Raw genomic sequence first — 16,350 nt, 5'->3', positions numbered from 1 at the left:
AAGAAGACTTATCCCTTACGGTCACGGATAAGATTTACAACATTGACAAGGAATAACCAGTTATGGAAGTAGAGCTTATTAGTCGTATTCTCGTTAAAACGAGCAACAATCTATGAATCTTGAACGAGTCCTGTATCATTTAGGATCGAACGTACCGTGGTACGTTCTCCCTCTAAACGTCCATTCATCCGTTCAATAAAGCCAATTAAATCTTCTTGTCGATAGAATAGGTTTGATTGATACGCGTGGAAAGTTCGTTTCCTAGTATAGAGGCCGAAGGAAATTGCAGAGAGAGAGAGAGAGAGACGTATGTATACGGCAAGATTCGTTTCTTCATGGTCGATCTTTTCCAACCGGGGGATCGTCGTGGAAGTGCAGTAAACGGAGCAATCGGATGGACGAAGGAGCGGCGCGAGCGCGTTCGAGGCCGACGAAAACAAGGATCCCGAGGCGACCGGTGTACCCCTCGCTGTTTTTGCTTCGTTGGGTTGACGTTGCGACAAAAAGAAGGAAAAGAAAAGAAAAGAGGAAGAAGGGGATGGCGACAAGAAGGGAGAGGCGTTGGGACTTGCCTGCCCCGGTTCCCCGGCTACCGTCGTTCGATCCGATGATACGTATCTCTCGACGAGTTGTGCGTGTATACACGCGCACACGTCTCTTCCGTTCCGTGCACGTACGCGTATGTGCGTGTCGAGGGATTACACGAACGCAGACCTATATATATATATATATATTAAACGTACGTATAAAGAAACGCGGTCTCGTAGCAAGATATACATTAGTGCGTATGAGAGACGTAGTAAGTGGCTGCTTACAGGATACATAAGGCTGATCGGTATATATACTATTCAGGTTCACTTTGCTCGGAAACAGTGTACTCGTTCGGTTGGTTGGCACGCTATGCCGACAGGCGTAGCCTTCTCGGAGGTTAGATGCGCGTGATAATGCGATCCACGGCACATCGTATCCTCGAAGAAGCTTGGAGAGGAGGAGGAGGAGGAGAAGGATGTAGGAAAAGGAAAAGGAAAAGCAGAAGGTAGAGGCGGGAACGGAACGGAACGGAACGGAACGGAACGGAGGGAGCAAGAGAGATGGAAAGAGTTGGTAAGGTATATACCCTTGTTCGCGATGGAGTAGGTAGGTATGTACGGTCGGCAAAGTCCGCTCAGTCGGCACGGATAGAATGGCGGGTGTGGTACGTGACTATGCGCGATAGAAGGAGAAGGTCGAAAGAAAGGACGGAGGGGAGAGGCAGAGCGAAGGGTGGGTGAGTCAGAGAGAAGAGAGAGCAGCAGCAGCAGTAGTAGTAGTAGTAGTAGTAGTAGTAGTAGTAGTAGGAGGGTAGCTAGTGGAAGGAAGAAGCGGCGGAGGGAAGGTGGTGGTTGGGAGAGCAAGAAGAGCTACCGGAGAGCCACGAGAGGATGCGTTGGTTCCGTTATCGACCTGCAGCAGGGCGTGTCTCTCTTCTTCTTTCTCGCTCGCGCGTCCACCCTAGTAACTTTATCCTTCTTCCCCCGTTCGCTCCTTTACCATTGGCCCGACGCGGCTAGTTCGTTCTTTGTCTGTCGCGTAGCAGCGCTCGCGGCGCTCCGGCTCTTCCGTCTTCGTCATCGGCCGGCACGGCAGCTCGGGTAGAACCGAGCGTGATGCGAGTCCGACCGATTATGAGCCTTCGAGCCTCTAACCCTTCGACCCAATCCCGGCTTCTATCGTCGTCTCCCTTGACTTCTCGATTGCGCCACGCTGCTCGGCCCCTTAGTTATTGGTGGTAGTATTATTATTATTATTATTATTATTTGCACCTTTCCGCGTACACCGCACGCTGTGAGAACACCCTCGCACGCTCTCTCTTCTCTCCTGTATTTTATATATACAATGATCGACCAGCCGGCCTCGTTGCACATGGACGGAACGGGACCTCGCGGGGTGGGTGGAGGGGAGGGAAGGAGAGGGAGGAAGGGAGGGAGGGAGGTCTCTCTCTCTCTCGAAGCTGCTGGCTTGTAACGAGTTAACGAGTTTAAAGAAATGACTCACTACTCGCCCGTCTACCGCACAAAGGATAATAAGATGGAACGTGTGACGAATAATCGCTCGTTAGAAGCGGAACGATACGGTCGCGCGCATTCTTCGGTCCGGCATCGTAGATCGATGATGAACGTTGGTGGACGTACGCACGGCGGTCGTCGGAGAAACGAGCAGAGAGCCGTCGATTCGATAGACGTGAATGCGTGTTCATGCTCTCTGCATGTTTTGTCTAACGTTCCGTTGCACTCTCGTCTCGTTTTTTTTTTTTTTTTACCCCTTTATCTCTCCCTTTTTTTTTCCCTGCTCGCCGTTTATTCTTATTGCTCATTTTTTTCCCTGTTTTAATAATGGACGGTCTCGTTGCGCTTTTGACGCGAGACATTGAAGCCCGACGTATTAACACCGCGGTGTCATCCAACAAGTTCGTCATTTTTAATTTTCACCCCTCCTCCCCCTCGATCTCGAAACCACACCCGTTCCTCCCCGAGTCTCGTAAACTTTTATCAAAATTATTACAATTATTATCGGTGGGGGGGCTTGTCGCGCGTTTGTCCGATTCACAATGGGCTCGGAGAGTGGTTTTTGCAAATGGTGTAATAATGAAGATAACAAGCGAAAACAGAAATGGCGGGTAGTTCCGTGAAATTACGAATAATTAAATTACAGCGTCGTTACAATTTCGATTGTTGCTTTTCCTCCTTTTATCGAGACTGACGACTATAATTACAATTACTTTTAAACGTTCACATGGCGAAATCGCCTGTACATCTCTGAACTTTTTCTGGACCCCAAGGTTGCATAAAGGTGATGCTATTATAAGTCATTCGGATTGATCTTGACCGCGATTATTACGCCCCGATGATAAAAATATACATAGTCCCATTTAAGAATTTAAAATCGACAAAAATCTTTATAATTGTTGAAATAAATCTCTTGCCTATTGCATTATTTCTATTCTAAACGAATAATGTTTATTAAAAATAATTTTTTCTTTGCAATTTTTCTTTTAACATTTTTTTTTTTTTACATCATCAGAAATAAACGAGAAATATCTATTCTATTTAGGTTAGATAGGATAGCTAGTATTAATCCTCATTCACCATTCATTTTCCTAACTTAATTTGTCCCTTAGTATCAAATTGACGTAATGGTAAAAGAATCGATATAATGAATAGATAAATAGGTAAATTTTTTTTACTTAAAAATAGAATTTTGTATTCAAGCTTATTCGTATTGTACATAAATGATACAAAATTATAAAATTATTTGATAATAACAGTAAAACAAAATTTAATGTAGTAACAAACAATTATTATATTGTTCAAACTAATTTAATTAATTTGAATTTGAGAACAAGTTTTTCGCTTTAATCTATCCAAATTTGACAGCAGTGGGAGAAGTCAAGATGTAATATGTCCAAACTTTATCGCATTGTTCGATAATAATTTCGTGTATGGTACAAGAGGAAAAGTTGTAACTATTTCAATCGTTAATTTACAAATGTTGCTACTTTCAAAAAATTACGATATTAATATGTATAGAAATTAAATTATTAAAATTTACTTTTTGTAATTACGAAGTGAAATATCGAGATTTATCCGTATAATTTTCAAAAACTATAATATTATCCTTAAAAAAAAATAGGTTAACGAAGTTAATTATTATTTATTGAGAGATTTTTTTATTTCTCTCTTTTATATCAGTAAGTGGATATAAGTGGAACATGGAGAATGTTCTGTCAATTTTTATACGATAATTTTCACTATTCTATTTTTTCAAAAAGAGCAATTATTGGATCCAATTAATTGAGAAGGTTAGTGGAAAATCGGATTGCATCTTGCTCCAAAAATGAGATAATCTACATTTTTCCTATTACATCATTACGAATTTTCAAAATTCCATGAATACGTTCGATAATTTGTTTTAATATTTATAACGCAAAAAAATTTTCCTATTAATCTTTCGCAACCTTGATCGCAATTTTCTATATCATAATTAAAAGAATCCTTGTACAATTATAATTTATTTTCATCGTTTGCCTTTTTTAAACAATTTTTTGATCGAGAAATTTTCGTGTAAATCGTCAATTAGGACGACAATTTTCAAGATTGTTGTTATTATTATTTGAAAAGAAATGGGGCAATTGTCTGATTAATTATAAAAAAAAAAGAAAAAAATTTGAAAAGTTCTCCTTCTGAGAGAGAATATCGAGGTCAACTAGCTATTATATATTTTATAAGTTGGACGGTGACGGGCGAGGAAATCTATCGGTATTTTATTCATTTAATTCTTCGAGAGGGGCTCTCTTTCATAATGTTTTCTTTTTTTTTTTTTTAACTCGAACGTGTAACCTCGAGCGGAGGAATGAAAGAGAGACGAAAGGCGAAATGGTGTGCGTATTTCTCACGTTCACAATGTGATCACGACGCCGCCTTCTCTTAACTTTCTACGCGAGTTATGTGGGTAAACTATTACCGAAACAGATGAAACGGGACTATAATAAATCCGAGGGCGGGGACCGCGTATCGCAAAACGATTTTGCACGTTTGTCCGTAAATCATTCGGTGTGTCGTCACCGAATTAAACTCGTTTAAAAAAAAAAAAAGAAAAAAGAAAAACTTTCAATAGGTAATTTCCTTTGGTCAAGTTTTGTCGCTCAAGTATCGGAGCTAAAGTTTTACGCGTATCGTTGTGGAAAGTAGTAAAGTTTTGTTGCGCGTTAATAATAAATAGCGATTATTGGTTTTTTTAAATCTGTTTAAGCTGATGATAGTTTAGTTAGTTCTCGCTTTAATAAAATTAAATATACATATTTATAACCACGAAGAGAGGAAGGGCTCCTCGAATAATTTACGAGCAAAGAATATTGAAACGAGATTCGTTTATTTTCTTTTTATCTCTCGATAATAATCCATGTATCATTTCAATTGATTCTTGATAAAATCAATACAAAATTTATTCATGTGGAAGAATTTTCGACAACGTTATTTCAAAAAATAATAAATCTATCAAAATACTTTCTTTCTAAACAACAGCTCATATAAGAAGGAAGAAAAATCGTGGGAACAATGTTAAACGATAAAAGTAATTCATCGATGAATTAATTTGTTACGCATAAATGATAAGATATCGGCGGCCGGGTCAATGAGACGGTGATAAATACCACCACCATATCGACGAGAAAAATTGCCAGGCGGCGCGTCCACCCTTCGAAAAATCGTTGCGAACGTTGCACGTCCTTGCGACGGGGATCGTCGAACAACGTTGGCTCGTTCGTTTGTCGGATGCGCCCTACAGAGTCTCCTCCTCGTTTCCTCGTAATTACCGTGCCTCGCATACCAGCGTGCGGCGTTTCTAGGGCGCGCACCAATGCGACACCGGAGACAAGAGCGGAACAATCGTGGAAAGAGACGGCTGGGGCTAATCGATAAGTACGGTCCTAAACCGAAACTGACAATAAGAGAAGAATGCCGATGTCATTTGTTCGGTTTATAGACGGGTGAATTAAACGATTATGACGGGGGATAAATTATTATATGGGGGAGAGGGGGGAAATTATGGGCGTTACGTACAACCACGTTTTCCTAGAATTGGTTTTATATTCGGTGACATCCCTCCCCCTTCTCTCGTTTCGGAGGGATTCGGATTAATTTTGTATTAAAATTTAAATAAATATTAAACGTCGATCTCGGGAACGATAAAGTTGGAATATTTCGATACGTGTTTCCCTCTCCACGATGACGTGTTTTTTTTTTCATTCGTTGAACGAATGAGAAGAGTCATTATTGAAAATGAGAAGAATATTGCTAATAGGAGTATCTATCGTGTAGATATTTTTGCGTTCGATGGAATGTAATTGGAATAGTTGTGCTTCTAGATTTTTCTTCTTTTTCTTCTTCTTCGAATAATAATTATTAGCGAAGAAAAAATAAATTCTTCTTTGAAAGAAATAATTTAAATAGAAAGAGCTCGTTTCTTCTTCGTTCGAATTCTAAAAAGAATGTTATCTATAAATCGATAAATTAATATAGATAAAGAGAATTGCAAGAATTTCGTTATCGATGTAGAAAAAAATCATTTTGCGTGAAACTTGCAAGTAGACGGTGTTTATATCAAAATATTGGAATTAGAATTTCTTCAATTCGTATTGAATTGTGGTACAAATGATTTAGGATGTTTTAAAGTTCCCTCTCTTTCATATTATTCCCTTTCTCCCTCCCCGTTTTTTATTTAATGCGTGTAATTTTCAATTAAATCCGAAAGGAATGCTGAATCTGACCTAAATCGAAGCTAATGATGAGAAATATACCAATACCAGCTCCATAACATCGAGGGCACTGTAGCCAGTGATTTAACGTATTTTCATCAGATTACAGAGAAGGTGATAATTAAATATTCATTAAATGCCCCGATACAGAATCGCTTTTAGCGGTAATCTTGTTTTTTCAATTTGCGGCTGCTTAGATTTAATAAACGAAAATTATATAAATACATATTAAATAATAAACTAAATTCATATTTTTTTTATATTGTGATATTAAACAAATACATTTTTTTTTCTAGTTTAAAATTAACAACAAAAGATTTAACTGACACATGGACAATTAATTGCTCGTGCAAAGATTTTTCAATCGACGTGTTACAATATTTAACATTCCTTCTTCTGGGATAAATAATTAAATTTATTTTCTTTTCCACAGAAATCAAATAACAAATAATAAAATGGAAATATAAAACGTATTGATGATCGTAACTAACAAATTCGCGATAAGTTTCAGTATCGATATTTCATACACTTTTAATACCGCAATAAATTGGTTGAATTGAATTGGCACAAAAAGAAACGAATATATATCCGTCCGTTTAATGTACAAAAGCTGCGTTTTACATGATCATAGTCATGCATCTTTTTCCTTTTTTCTTTTTCTTTTCTTTTTTTTTTTTTATTCCACGTACAATTTTCGATGGAAGAATATACTTTCAAAAAAGTATGAAAAAGTTATAGGATACGGAAACAATGTGACATTTCGGTTTTATTCGGTACTGAGTGCAATGATGGACTGATCAATTTGATTTGTCACAACAGCAATCGTTACATGCAGTATTTCGTATCCAGTGTGTCACAAAGACTGACAGGGACGAGCAGTTTGGTAGAATTTCATCGATATCTCCTCGCCTCCTCGCGTTGTCATTTACTTAATTAAACAACCATATCAATGTGTAAACAATTTATAAATAAATGTAAGTACCTACACTCCTTTTTTTTCTTTTTTTTTTTTCCAAACAGCGTGTATATGAATCGCGAAATAAAATAAAATTCTTCGCCAATATCGCACAATTTCAATTAGAGGGTATCTCTAAAAAATTTTACCAAACAGATTTTTATCAGGTAGGATTTTATTTCTATAAAAGCGTTACCATTATTTTTACGAAACATTCAGTTAAACAGAAAGTATACACGTATGTAAAGTAAATAAAACATTACAATTGGTATCGAATAAAATGTCTGTTTTTTTTTTCTGGAATCTGTACAGATACTGATTTTAATTTTTCTTCCTTTTTTTTTGTATAAATTAAATGGAACAGAAGAGATGATAATTCAATTTTATAAAATGTGAATCTTCGATGATTGAATGACAAAGAGAATCTTCTTTTTTAAAAGAAGATGATAATTTGTTTCGATAAATTTATTTTTTTGTAATATTTTTTTCACGTTGATATACTTTTTTTTTTTCAGAAGAAAATATTAATATTATAAATACACGCATTAAAAATTCTTTCAAGTAAATATTCATGAATCCTTTAAATACTTATCGAGTTTTTCACGAATTTGCTTCGCAGCAGTTGATAACATTAATAGAGAAATCGATACACGCGCAGTGCTTGTTCTTATTTTCATATCTTCCACTGTTATAAGAGAGTAGAGAACCAACCATCGTTTTAAACCCATAAACTTTAATGGCTATATTACTCCAAGGACATCATATCGAACATTTAATAAAATAATTTTCCGGAATTTGATGTAAGGATTTCTCCTGAGAATAATATTCTCCGTCCCAACGTTTTAACTGTATGTATAAAATAAAAGCAAAAAAATGTTTCAGGTAAATTTCAGTTAAATATGATTGAGATAAAATAAAAGAAAAGAAAGTTGCATCCCTTCTTCCCCTTATCGATTCAACGAAGTTTGTCGCGCGTTAAATTTTCGTCCTTTCTTTCGTTTAATTAACAAAAAAAAAAAGAAGAAAAGAGAAAAAGAAAAGCATAGAAACGATGCGTGCATTGATTTTCAACTCGATCCATTATATCACGAAAGATAAATAAAACGAAGGTTCAGCGCATTGAAAAAGTTTACAGATTCTCTTTTTTTTAAATATACCTTTTTCCTCGCTCACCAATACCTGTAAACACCGACTATACGTTTAATTCGTATCGTTCGAATAATTGCACCCGTTTTCCAGAGTTTCTCCTCTCCGGCGGAGTGAGTTTATTATAAATGCAATGTATTTACCTTGGCAAATTAAATGTATCTAGATGACGACGCGACTTACGGAACAAGTTTGAAATGAATCGTCGAGGAGAACCTCCAGATCGTTCATAATTCCTTACCGATCTTCGCGTATTTACCTCACGCAGTTGTGTCCAACCCCCGTTCCCTTCCCGTTTCGAATTTCCATAACGTTTTCATAGGGTTTCGATAATAAAACGAGGCGAGAAACGAACGAGAAAAAATATATATATATATATATATAAAATACGTATATGTAACACGGCTCGATGTAGCTGATTCGGTTTCTCGAAACATTTCATCGATGAAAGCCACCTCCGCCAATTTTTCATTCCCCTCGATTCAATTGTAATTTTTTTTTTCTTTTTTTTTTTTTTCACGTAGACCCGTCGCTGGAATTTATTCGTTGGTTCAAATTTATCGCGGTAATTGTATTGACCGCGATAACGTTTGTAATTTTCATTCGGCCTGAATACCGAAAAATAAAATATGTCGAAAGGGGTGGAAGCAGAATAGGGAGAGGAGGGGAGACTGCTTGTGGGTACACGCATCGATTTCGATACGATTCGACGATTCTACACGCCCATGTGATATTTTAAGCCTGAAAATTCCAAGTTGGTTATTTATTTTGGATTAATCTGTCGTTATTATTATAATATTTTATCATTTACACGTTCGATTTTTGGATCATGAATAATTGAACTGTATAAAATCATTCATCAGGGTTTTAATACACTGTATATTTTGGTAAACAATTCATCGTATTATTTTACAATGAGAAATTTATATATTTTTCTCGTACGCTATGCACATTTCCAATTAAGATAATTTCTAACCAACTAATCTGCCTCATTTTCTATCATTATATTTTCTTTCTCTTAAAAATAATTAAACTGATTTCAGATCTCTACAAAATATTCATATATAACTTTTACTTTCTTCACTTCTCTTCACATATATAATCTCAAATATTGGAAAAATGTAAAAGAAGTTAAATAAGATCTTTTAATCAAGGAAATGAATTGTTATCGGCGTAGATAAAAAAAAAAAGAAACTTTGGAAATCTGTAAGAGATTAAACGAGACATCGTATATTTCCAACGAAATTAATATATTCCTCCGGCGAAAAACGCGGTGCGACACGGGTAATGGAGACCGCGTGGGCGTTTGCATTGGTTCACTTCTCGTATATAGATCCTATCTATTGAGTCCTGTGAATAGCACGGTTACATTGTCGTAAAGCGTGAACCGGTCTCTGTCTCTTAACGCGCGCCTATATATCCCCGGCTATTGATACCTATATCTACCTGCCTATCCTTCCTCTCACTCTCTCTCTCTCTTTCTTTCACCATCGTTTTCATATACATCCATCCTTCGTCCACGGTGTTTCTCGAGCGGCCGAAAAGAGGAGCGGAGGGCGTTATCCGTGTCCGAGCGGCGATTTGAACGAAGAATATGAGTATACTGGGGAGGATAATAAAACAAGATTTCTTTTTCCAGCGTGGACACGATAATGGAAGACCACGTGGGTGTCTAAACTGGATCCTTCCTTCCACTGGAAAACGTTCTTTTCGCTCGCGAAAAGAACGAACCGGTCCCTTGTACCTTGCCTAACCGCGTACACTTGTGGATCTAAGTACTTGAACGTACGTGCACGCATACCTACAGCTATTAATACGTACAAGCATCTCTGCACGCTCTGCTTTTTTTCTTTTTACTACTCTCTTTTCCGTTCGTTTCTTTTTTCCTTCTTCTTCTTCTTCCTCTTCTCGCCTTTTTGTTTCTTATTTCCCCGGTTTCTTCGTTATATACCCTTCCATATATATTCCCTTTTCCTATTTATTCGAGCGGAGCGGAGGCAAAGCAACGATTGATCGAGCGAGTGGAGAGATCGCGAAAAATAAAATCGAGAACACTCGCCGCTTATATATGAAATCCCCGTATAGTAACCCGATAATTCTCGCGGTGAACTATGAATAAAATCGCATCTATTCGACGGCAACGAACGATTTTCTAAACCTCCACCCTTTTCACCCATCCCTCCCCTCTCCCCCATTGTCAGATCCTCCTGGTACGAGCATTTTTTCCCCTCTCTTTTTTTCTTTTTTTCAAACCGCGGCCACGCAGAGGAGCGATTTTGTTTTTATCCGGCAACTACCTGTTTAATAGGGGCGGGGAAGTGCAGCCGCGCTTTTATTTTTCTCCTTTTTTTTTCTTTCCATCCACGAACGTGGTATATACACGAGCGACTTGGAGAGAAGGTGGAGAGAGAGAGAGAGAGAAAAGTAGAATGGTGTAAGTATTTCTCACGTTCTCCCGTGCGATGAACCGTCTTCTAGCTTTCTACGCTCGTTGCATGCGTAAATTGCGCGGGATCCGCTCGCGATGCAAAAATACAGCTGAAAAGCGTGGCGAGACTTATTCTCGTCGCGGTGCGCAACACCGCTTCAATATCGATAGAAATGCGCCTCCACGTATCCCTCCGTGTGTATTCATGATTTTTTCCCGCGCGTGCACGCAACTATTTCGCGAATAATAATAACGGGGACATTCTTTTAAAAAAAAAAAAGAAAGAACGAACGAAATAACAATTGGAGCCTCCTCCTTAATGACATTCGGCGAGGGGTGATAATTTTAGCGAGATACGAGGATGAAAAGGAAGGAGGGAGTGGACAGATCGACGCGATACTCGCGGATTACGTTTTGAGCGACGTTGTTAATCCCGCCTTGAACGCGATTTTAACGAATCGGATAAAGCGAAAACGCGTCTTTTTTATATAAAATATCGCGTTGTCACGTTCTAAATCTCATGATCCTTTGTGCCCTGAATTTTTTTTTTAAAATAACGGATTTTTCCTCGAATCGTTGAGCGTAATTTTGGAAAATTTTTCTTGGAAGATTGTTCGTTGGAGGTTCAATTTTGTATCGTGTACTTTATAAAAATTAATGCACTTACTAACACGATCCCGTTATTTTTCAGATCAGCCGGGACTGAAAGTGGTTCTAATTAACTAGCATCGGGCCTGTAAGCACGTTGATGGCAGTATTTTAACGGCGGCAGGTCCTTGAAAGTACCTTGAGGACGGAAAGGGTCAAGTAAGCGTGAAAGGTATTTGCTTTGCTTGCCAGGTGAATGCGTTACGCGATTATTTTTCTCGAAAGAGGAAAGAGATCCCCCTCCCAGAATGTCACTTATTTTGCGTATTTCTCACGTGCACAGAGGACAATGAACCAACTTCCAACTTTCTAAGGCTTGGACGCGTGCCGGTAGCAGAACAGAAGGAAGAAAATCAATTCACACACAAGGTAGACAATAAGTATGATAAGTATATTTTGTAATTAATTCCAACGCGTATAGGAAATACGAATTGCGGGATACATGCATCATGCATGATCCTAATCGCACCATTTTACATTTTTGCAACCGATCAGAATTATATTAATACCAGACAATTCACCGACAAATAAATTTTGTATGCTTCATATCCGGAGGCGGTAAAAATTTCAGTAAATATATACGTAATGTATATATATATATATATATACATTCGGTAAATATAATATAATATACGCTTCATTTCAAAATAAAATTGTTTGAACACTTTATGGTGTACGGTTGTGGTTATTAATGTAACGTTAAAACTTTAGAAAGCTTTGCAAATATGTATTTAATTGAAATATGTGTTTATACGAATGTGTATGTGTTTGATTAAAATTTTATAATTAATTCCAACATCCCCGGTTGTTAAAAATCTTCATGGTCAACTTTATGATCAACGTTAACTTTTTAGTACCTATTTAAACAAGCTATTTGTTATTTTCATAACGTACAAAGTGCAAAAGATGGAAATCAAATTTATTTTTATACGCGTTTAAATGACAATAAGTGGAGAATATTAAATTCCATAATTATAAGTGAAATATATATATATATTTTTTTTCCCCTCTTTGAAAATATAGCAGCAGAATCGAGTGCAGAATCAAATATATATTTAAAGGATAAGTATAAATCAGATAAGTACGCTAAATTTCAGAAAATTTCAACGTGTGCCATCTTCTCTCAAATTACACATCCTCTTCAAATGCACAAATTTGATCAAAAATGATAATGATAAAGAATCTAATTTCTAGGAATACTCGGGAAAAATTTCGCATCTATCTCTCCAATTATATTTTCCTATTATAAAATTATAAATTTGAATCATCAAAAATGTTGTATCGGAGGAATATAAAAATTTTTTCAAAAATTCCGAGGTAGAAATTTTTCATTTTATTCAAATTTTCGTATTAGAAAAATATAATTGGTCAAAAAATGCCACGTATAAATTTCTTTTTTAATAATTTTTTCCGATTCCAAATATTATTCTCTATATATTCCATAATTACTCTTTTTTTTTTTTCAGAAAATTCTTCGATTAGACTATAAATAATTTCAAACAAGAGATTTACACGTGTAATATGAATCTTACGAGATGAAGTAAGCGTAACAATTAATGGTAAAAAAAAAAGAAGAAAGAAAATAAGAAAGAATATATTAAATCTAAATATCATAACTCGTCGTTTCACGCTTTGTACTTTCACGACCCTCCCTCTTTTCTTCCGTAACCAATGGAACGACGACCAAACGAAAACATCTGCGCGAAGAAGCGTCGCCTGTACACCATGTGAAATATACACGTATAACGTGTACACTTGCGTGTATATTCACGACCGGCCATCCGTCGCGAAAATATCGGAATCGTTGCACGGGGGAACAAAATGTATATCGCGAAATAAAGAGAGGGTAGAGTAAGATGGAAAAGATGCATCTTGGAAAGGGAAAGAGGGAAATGTGGAGAGTACTCTGCTCTCGTATGAGTAATATATACGTGTAGCTATTAATATGTATAAGCGTCCATCGGTCTTTCTCATGGGTTCGCAAATGGTCCAGCAACTCGTATACGCGTTATCCTTCTAGGATCGCACACTTGTCCAATCCCGAGGTGTGCGCCAACACCAACACACACGTGCTACGCGTGGTGGAGAGAGAGGGAGAGGGAGAGAGAGGGAGAAAGAAAGAAAGAGAGTAGAATAAGTACGCAATGCAAAGCAACGAAACGGAACAGCAGATCTTATAGCTCCGTTACAACCGGCTAGCTGACCGATCCCAACGAATACGGCGGGTACCACACCCGCTCGGGCATTTCGAGCGGAATGATCGAGAGATAAACTCGTTCGCCCGCTGCTTAATCGTATACCGGCGTAACGAGTCTCAGGTTTCCGCGGTATATACAGGTAAACTATCGCGTTAGATCGTCCTCCAATTTGAATTTGATTCGACGCGACGCGACTTTTGCATATTATAGCACCTTCCACTTTTATTCCCTTCGTTTTTCTTTTTTTTTCCTTTCAGTTTTTTCGAAAATGCAGTATGCAAACCGATTGTTTGGTCTGTATACCTTTTTTTTTTTTTTTTTCTTCTTTTTTAGGAGGAGCAGAAAGGGGATGAGTTCTTTTTTAAAACGCTTGTTTTGCGCGGTTTGAGTCCCGGTTTAGAGGGAAAACATTTGACGAGGGTGCAAGTATATTTACGTACGCGTTTGTTTATGTAACTGGTTGTTTGATAAGTAGCGTTTTCCTCTTTTACGTTAAATATAATGGTTTTAGATCGTCGATTATCAGTCGTATTTTATTCTTCGTTTGTTATAATTTGGATAGAATAAATTTTTCTTATTAATCTTAATTTTTTTATTTAATTAAGTTTAATATTATGAATTATAATACGATATAATAAGATAATTCGATAGTCTGTATAATTTGTCAAGATTGAATAAAATATTATTCGAATAATTATTATGAATAAACATATTTATTTAAAATTTTTGAAATTATATTTAACTACAATGATAATTCGACTATATACGACCATTATTTTTCCTTTAAACAGTATTATAATTAAAAATATACATACATATATATATATATATATATATATATATATGTATATATTTTTTCTTAATTAAGAGTTATGAAAAACTGACTGAATATAAAATAATTTTTCAACGTCCCTTTTAGCTTTGGCCATAAACATAAATTGAAATATTCGAGAACAGCGGCTGCATCCGAATATTTCTCTGTGACGCGGCGTAATTTAGTTTCTGACCTGGTTGGAACGGCACAAAAGGGGGAAACGTAATACGGTATTGATATCCCTTATTAAAAATATAGAGTTTATTAGTACATGCACACGCGTACATGCGTACATAAATATTTCTGATACGGAAAAATCGATAGAATGAAATGATATCGGTGGCCGACATTTGAATTCTATATAACACGTCTCAATTTGTATTGCTATAAAGGTAGAGATGGATTATGGATTTTATCATACACTTTTCCATTTCGAACTTAATCAGAAAAAATACTGCCATCCTTTCCTCTGGAAAGGAAATTTTTTTTCTTCGATGAAAAAAATTTGTGGAAACAATGCCAATTATACTGATAATCTTTTGATTCGATCGTCGGAGAAATAGAAAGAAAACTTTTATTTTGCTTATTTAGCACAAGTAAAGAAATTGTTGACGTTAATTATTTGTGTACATATGTGTAGAAAAATCGAAATAAAATGGAATGTTTTATGAACAGAGTGCAGAACGAGCTTTATACACAACGAGGATACAAAGGAAAAATACAATATGGATCTAAAAGTGGTACTTGACGGTTGTATCGATGGAGGCCCTTTTAAATGGAACACAGGTCAGCGCACATGAAATACCGGATTTGTAATTCATGTATACCTCATTTATCGACCCTAGTCTTTACGTAATATGAATGAACTGATTTGATTAAATCTCTAATGTTATATTATTAATAGGCAGCAGGAATTCGATTTGAAAAAAATTTTAATTTTGTGAAAAAAATTTGTGAAAAAAAGTAATAATGAATGATGAGATAAAATTAATTTTTTAGCTTTCTTCAATTATTTTCAACACTTCAGTTAATTTTTTATTTAAAAATATTGTATCTAAAAGTCTCTTTTATTTAAATTTGTTTAATTTATTAAATGTATTATATAATTCCCATTAATATATATAAAGTGATAATAATATAATATAAGTGAATTATAAAAGTGAATAATAATAATAATATAATAAAATGAATTTGATGAAATGAAGAGAATTTTACATTTTATAGAATGAGTTAACAGTTTAAAGTGAAAAAAAATGATTATTAATTAATATTGATTGGATATATATCAAATATAATCTAAAGATTAATTAATAATAAATTTGTTTCATATTTTTATTTTAAATCATTTTTATATTGTATATTCTCCTTAATATGGTATAAATTTTATTTTTAATTTTAAATAAATTAATCTTTTTAATTAATTAATTAAAACAAAAAAATTTGTACAATCAGTTCAAGTAGTGTGTCAATTTTTTTAAATATTAATAATGTTTTTGATAATTTTTAATATTAATAACTTGTTTTTAAATATTATTTTATAAAATTATTATCTGTCTATGTTGAAGCAATGTGAAATAAAATAAAATAATTTTATTATTTGAAAGATATGTTTAACGTATTAAACAAATACATTAATAATTTTTTAATAGGTCTTATTTAATATATAAAAATATTTTTAATTTATAAAAATATTTTTTAGTTTTATTATTTATCAATAAAAATATATTACTATAAATAATAACTTTTCAAATATATCTTTTTTGTTTAAAATTAAAAATTATTGAATAATAATAATTCAAATAAAATTATTTAATTTTTATTTATAGTAATATTTTTTAAAAATTTAATTTTTTATATAGAATTGAAAAT

At 35.1% G+C, this 16,350-nt stretch overlaps 1 long non-coding RNA gene across 7 annotated transcripts; it reads left to right on the top strand.

The window, feature by feature from the left end:
- The first annotated feature begins 647 nt into the window (after positions 1-647).
- LOC113218529 lies at positions 648-15,456 on the top strand. Of its 7 annotated transcripts, none has more exons than XR_003304158.1 (8): positions 1,117-1,263; positions 10,033-10,178; positions 10,702-10,827; positions 11,513-11,641; positions 11,753-11,838; positions 12,936-13,806; positions 14,587-14,711; positions 15,157-15,456. It is a non-coding gene; the product is annotated as an uncharacterized LOC113218529 (long non-coding RNA). The 7 variants fall into 7 exon arrangements; XR_003304160.1 differs by lacking the exon at positions 1,117-1,263 and adding an exon at positions 1,280-1,768; XR_003304157.1 differs by lacking the exon at positions 1,117-1,263 and having other exon boundaries at positions 7,756-10,178.
- The last annotated feature ends 894 nt before the right edge of the window (positions 15,457-16,350 follow it).

This window comes from Apis mellifera, linkage group LG2 (assembly GCF_003254395.2).
Source record: "Apis mellifera strain DH4 linkage group LG2, Amel_HAv3.1, whole genome shotgun sequence".
In the NCBI taxonomy this organism is placed as follows: domain Eukaryota; kingdom Metazoa; phylum Arthropoda; class Insecta; order Hymenoptera; family Apidae; genus Apis; species Apis mellifera.
Note: the sequence above shows the minus strand (reverse complement) of the source record. Positions and strands in the feature narration are given on the sequence as shown.